At 42.3% G+C, this 6,547-nt stretch overlaps 1 pseudogene across 1 annotated transcript; it reads right to left on the reverse strand.

Annotated features, from left to right (window-relative positions):
- Positions 1–1,087: 1,087 nt before the first annotated feature.
- On the reverse strand, positions 1,088–1,574 carry LOC307095163 (ribonuclease H2 subunit C-like; annotated as a pseudogene). The gene has a single exon. The product of its transcript is annotated as a ribonuclease H2 subunit C-like (transcript).
- Positions 1,575–6,547: the final 4,973 nt, after the last annotated feature.

The following is a 6,547-nucleotide window of genomic DNA, read 5'->3' on the forward strand; positions in this document are numbered from 1 at the left end:
TTGCAAGCTAGCCATCTAAAGGGGCTGATACGCTGATACTGATAATAATTCCAATATTCTCATTCCAAGTGTTTGTTCATTATGTATCCAAGGTTACATGTGTCTGTATAGATATGATATGTACTCAATGTTATAAGTTGTCTGTATAGATATGAAAAATGTTTGTTAGGTATGATATATACTCAAGGTTACAAGCTGTCTACAAAAATAACTTACACAAAGACCTAGAAGGATATAAAAAGGGAATACTCCTTCTTGTGTTTGTTCAGAATTTGACAGAGATATTCTGCTCTGAACCTGTGTGCAATAGACAACTCCTAATTAATTAGCTTGTTAAGGTGTCTTGTATCTAGCTCGCTGATTGACAATACAACAGTTTGAGGCTTCAAAGTTCTGTGCATAATTTTAAAAAAGAAGAAAAATGTCAAATTTCATCAAGGTTTCAAGTAATACACTATATTGTAGAATACCAAAAATATAACTTTCTGCATTTCTAAGATAGCATTGATTTATGCAACATATTGACACAGAGAAACAAATTTTCATAGCTACTTAAAAATTATTATATATAATAAATATTTAAAACACAAATATTATATTTATGGATAAATTATATTTTAAAGTATTTTTCTTATTACATTTTTTTATTTTTAATTACATTTCATGTGCAATATTATATTAGTTTCAGGTTTACAACCCAGTGAAAAGACATTTATATAACTTATGAAGTTATCACCCTCTAGTACCCATATGACACTATATATAGTTATTACAATATTATTAGTTACTAGAGGCCCAGTGCATGATTGAATCATGCACGTGTAGGGTCCCCTACACGCTTTCGCTTTTCGCGGTGGAGCTGGGTGCCTGTCCACTCGTGCACCAGGCCTTTCAGAAGCCTCTGGCTCGGCAGAGGCTTCTGAAAGGCCTGGTGCCGGAGCAGACAGGCACCCAGGTCCCCCACTTTTGTTTTTTATGTTTTTGTTTTTGCTGTGAAAGAGCTCATTTATTGGGGTGGTGGACTCAGTGGATCCAAAGTGGAGAGCTGGTGAAGGGATCGGTGGCTTCCAGTTTCAAGCGCTGGTTCTCAGTCCTGCGGCACCTGTTTATGGATTGCTTCGGCGAGGCTGGGCCAGGTCAGGGCCGCATGCACTTTGGCATCAGGGCCAGGGATGCTCTCCAGGCCCCACAGGGTGAAGCGGCTGAAACTGGCGGAGGCACGAATAAAGCGGTCGAAGTCCCGCTCCAGCGCCTCCGGGGGTTCCACCAGCTCCTGCTCGTCCTTGTCGGATCCCGCTGAAAAATCCTGCTTCCCCACCGACTTCTCTTCCATCACCATCATGTATCCCAGCAGGCCAGGCGCACCTCCACCTCCTCGCCCCTCAGACTGTGGCCCCGAAACGATACTTCGAGTCCATCGGGACCCTGACGGATGGCTGGGGTGAAAAAGCACCCCACATGGGCAGGCCGGTTTACCCGGACTTCACAGGGCAGGAGGTGCAGCGTGTGGGCAGAGTGACGGGGCGTAGGTGGATGCGGTGCTTCTCCGTGTCTTCCTCGTCGCTGCTCTCCATCCTCTGCCGGTTTCTGTGGTTTCTGTGGCTCGCTGACTGAGGCCAGAGCTCGCTCCCCCACTTTTGATGGTCCGCGGCCGCTGAGGGGGTCTCCCCTGCTGTTAAGAGGCGCAGGGGGTGGGACCCCCTCAGCGGCCCCGGATCTGGCCATTGAGAGGCACAGGGGGCGGGAGTCCCGCCCCCTGCACCTCTCAACAGCAGGGTAGCCCCGCTCAGTGGCAGCGGATCCCTGCCTCTCAATGGCCAGATAGGCCACCCCGAGTCCCGCCCCCCAGCCTCCCGCCGCCCAATCGTGGGCGTAGCGGAGTGATGGTAATTTACATGTTACTCTATTATTAGATAGGATGTTTCCTATACTGTACTTTACATTCCCATGAATATTCTGTAACTAGCAATTAATACTTCTTTCTTTTTCTTTAACCCTCACCTGAGGATATGCCTAGAGAGAGGAAGGGAAGGAGGGAGAGAGAGAGAGAGAGAGAGAGAGAGAGAGAGAGAGAGAGAGAGAGAGAGAAACATTAATGAGAGAGAGAAACATGGATCAGTTGCCTTCCATATGCTCCCCAACTGGGAATCAAACCCACAACCCACGTATATGCCCTGATCGGAAATTGAACCAGCAACCTTTGGGTGCATGGTTTGATGCTCAACCAACTGAACCATTCTGGACAAGCACAAATTTATACTTCTTAATCTCTTCAACTTTTTCACCCATCCCTTAAACCGCCTCCCATCTGGCAACCATTAAATGTTCTATCTATGAGTCTATTTCTGTTCTGGTTATTTATTTATCTTATTTATGAAATTCCACATTTAAGTGAAATCACATGGCATTTGTCTTTCTCTTATTTATTTCACTCAGCACAATACCCTCTAGTTTTATTCATGTTGTTGCTGATGGCAATATTTTATTCTTTTTTATGGCTGAGTCTTATTCACACATTGTATATATACACCACTTTTTTATCCATTCATCTATTGATGGACACTTAGATTGCTTACATATTTTGGCTATGATAAATAACCAGAGGCCTGATGCACTAATTTGTGCACCAGTGGGGTCCCTTGGCCTGGTCTGTGGGGAATGGGCCAAAACTGGCTATCTGACATCCCTTGAGTGGTCCTGGATTGTGAGAGGGCACAGGCCAGGCCGAGGGACCCCACTGATGCATGATTGGGGTGGGGAGGGACCGTGGGATAGCTCCAGGGAGTTTACGGCCTGTCTCACCCAGTCCTGATCAGCCAGACCCCAGCAGCAAGCTAACCTACCATTCGGAGTGTCTGCCCCCTGGTGGTCAGTGCACATCATAGTGACTGGTTGAATGGTCAAACAAACGGTTGGACACTTAGCATATTAGGCTTTTATATATATAAATGCCACAAGGAACATGGATGATAGATATGTATTTATTGCCATTTTATTATTCATATTTTTGAACCTTTACTTTTTTCTTCTTTTTCTTAAAGAACACATTTCTTATAATACTGGTTTTGGTGGTGATGACCCTTAAGATTTTTCTTGTATGTAAAGCTTTTTATATGTCCTTTGATTCTAAATGATAGCTGTGCTTGGTAGAGTAATCTTGGATGTAGGTCCTTGCATTTCATCACTTTGAATATTTGTTGCCACTTCACTCTGGCTTCCAAAGTTTCTGATGAGAAATCAGCTGACAGTCTTATAGGAGCTCCCTTGTGGGTAACTAACTGCTTTTCTCCTTCTGCTTTTAAGATTCTCTCTTGGCATTAATCTTTGGCATTTAATTATGATGTGCCTTGGTGTGGGTCTCTTTGGGTTCATCTTGTTTGGGACTTTGTGCTTCTCTGGACTTGTACATCTATTTCCTTCACCTGGTTAGGGAAGATTTCAGTCATTTCCTCAAATAAATTTTCAATTTCTTGCTCTCTCTCTTCTCTTTCCTGCATCCCCATGATGCCTGTGTTGGCATGCTTAAAGTTGTCTCAAAGGCTCCTTAAGCCATCCTTATTTTAGGGGGATTGTTTTTTTCTTTTTGCTCTTCAGATTGGGTGTCTTCTGCTTCTTTATCTTCCAAATTGAAGTTTGATCCTCTGCTTCATCTACTCCACTTTGGGTTTTCACTAATATATTCTTTATTTCAAGAAGTGTATCCTTCATTTATGACTTGTTCTTTTTTATATTTCCTATCTCCATTTTATGTTTTCTATCTCTTTGTTAAAGTTCTCACTGAGACCATTGAACATCCTTATGGCCAAAGTTTTGTACTCTGAATCTGGTAGATTACTTGTCTACATTTTGTTAAGTTCTTTTTCTGGAGTTTTGTTCTTTTCTTTCATTTGGGACATATTTCCTTCTCTCCTCATTTTGGCTTCCTCCCTGTGTTTGTTTCTATATATTCAGTAGAGCTGCGACATCTCCTGGTCTTGGTAGAGTGGCCTTATGTAGTAAGGGTCTTGTAGGGCCTAGTAACACTGCCTCTCAGTTCACCTGAGTGGGGCACTTCAGGTGCATCCCCACCTGTGCGCTGTGTGCGTCCTCCTGTTGTAGATGAGCCTTGATTGCTGTTAATGGAAAGAATTTAGTCCCAGGGTGATAGAACTTGCAGTGACTGCAGCATATGTGCAGGGGCTGACCTCACGGAGCAGGACTCACTTCATCTGGACTCTGGTGCCCACTGAAATTTCCCTCTGATTGTGCCCATCTTGGAGGTGATTGGGTGGTGTTTTGTTTCAGTCTGAAGCTGTCCACCATGAACTCGAACTCTGGGGCATCCCAGGACATTCAGGCCAAGGTCAGCCACTGCCTGTGTTTTGCCCAGGGTCACCTGGTATGAGCCACAAAGAGATCTACAAATGACTGCTACTTTTGCTTTGCTTGGGGGTACCTGGTAGAGCCAAAGCTTCAAACAAAGGCAATCTATAGCTAGGGACCCCTTAACAAAAAACATGGGGCATACCAAGACTACAATCCCTGCTGGTTTTCATAGCCAGAAGTTTAAGGGACTTCTCTTCCCAGCACTAGAACCATGGGCTTCGAGCAGGGGTGAGGGGGTGGAGGAGGGTTGGTGTGGGAATGAGTCTCCTTGCTCCTCAGGAAGACTTCTGTAGCCCAGATATCCCTTCTTGTGGAGAGAAGCCACAGCATTCAGACAGGATCAAGCCTCAGGTTGAGTTGTGGCAAAGCCACATACAAGTCCCAGCTTGGAGGGCAAAGCCCTCTCAGCACAATTACAGCCAAAAGGTTATGGTTGTAAGCTTGACCTTACAGTCCAACCCTGCAGTCCCAGGTAGCTAAGGGATGTGAGCTGCGGGGGGTGCAGCAAGTGCTGCCTAAACAAAGCTTGATAGAGTTTAGAGAATGGCAACAACAGGAAAGCAGCATATTTGAAATTCACAAGAACATTGTAAACACCTTGCCCTTGTTTTGCTGACTATAAAATAAAGCTTTGTCTTACAGGCTGTGTCACTGTTTCCTCATCTAGGCACAGTGATCTACCTGGTGCCAACTGTATTCTCTTGTCTGTTTTCTTTAATCCTTCACCGCCCCTTTTCAGGTTCACCCCTGGCTGTGCTGGACATGGTTCACCTTCTGATTTTTAACCACCACATGTAAGTGTGGGACAATCTGGTTCTGTGTCTCCATCCTTCGTACCAGTCTTAATGTGGTTTCTTCTTTATATTCTTAGTTATATCTTCTGTTCAGCTAGATTTTATGAGGTTCTGCATGATGGTTGTTCTGGAGCTTAGCTGTGATTTTGATGTAGTTGTGGGAGGTTCTGAGTACTGTGTTTACCTATGCTGCCATCTTGACTGGAAGCCCAATTTTAAATTATTATACATATAAAATTTTATTTTATTGAGGTTTAATTTCCCATTGTAACATTCAGCCTCAGTAAATGCTCAACTCAAGGGTTTTGAGTAAATTTAGAGTTGGTCAATCATCTCAATTCATTCTAGAACATTTCAGTCACCCCTCTTGACATTTAATCTTCATTCCTACACCCAGAAAATCCTTAATCTTATTTCTGCCCTTAAAGTCTTGTGTTTTCTAGACATTTCAAATATAAACAAAATTATACAATATGTATTTTTTATGCCTGAATTATTTCACTTAGCATAAGGTGTTCAAGTTTCATCTATGTTGTAGCATGTGTCATTATTTCATATCTTCATATAAATGAATAATATTCCATTGTATGGATATACCAAATTTTATATATTCATTCTCAGTTGAGAGACATTTGAATGCTTTATAGTTTTTGGCTATTATAAATAATGTTGCTATAAACATTTATGCACAGTAAATGCATAAACGGGCAGTCGGACATCCCTCGCGGGGTCCCATATTGGACAGGGTACAGGCTGGGCTGAGGGACAACCCCCCTCCGTGCACGAATTTCATGCACCGGGCCTCTAGTATTTTAATATTGCTATTTGCCCTTTCTCTACAATAGAAGTGTCAGAGATGAAAGAAAATTAGTAAAGTGTATATGAAAATATATAAATTTATTAATAAATAAACAATCACAAAATGATATAACAACAAAAACATGATATAAAACAACAAAAACATGATGTAAAAATAACACTGATATAAACAATGACTGATAAATTGATTAAACTTATTCTAATATCTCCCTGTATACTACATTAAGAGTGAAAACACTTTCAGTGTGCTTGACTAATTTTGCTTGTGATGAAGTATTTACAACATTAACTTTAATGTCACATGCTCTTCAAACTCGAGAGGAAGCAACATATAACTGACCATGTGTAAAAACGGGTTCAGGTAGGAATATTCCTACTCTGTCTAGAGTTCGTCTTTGTGATTTATTAATAGTCATCGCAAATGCTGGCATCACGGGAAACTGTTGTAGAATTAATTTAAATGGGAGGCTAGTGTCTGATGGGGACAAATCAATTCTCGGAATCAGAACAACCTCTCCTTCTGCAGATCCTGTTAATACTTCAGCTTCAATAATGTTAGGTTGCAATCT

The sequence above is a fragment of the Cnephaeus nilssonii genome (assembly GCF_951640355.1).
Source record: "Cnephaeus nilssonii genome assembly, chromosome: X".
Taxonomy (NCBI): Eukaryota; Metazoa; Chordata; class Mammalia; order Chiroptera; family Vespertilionidae; genus Cnephaeus; species Cnephaeus nilssonii.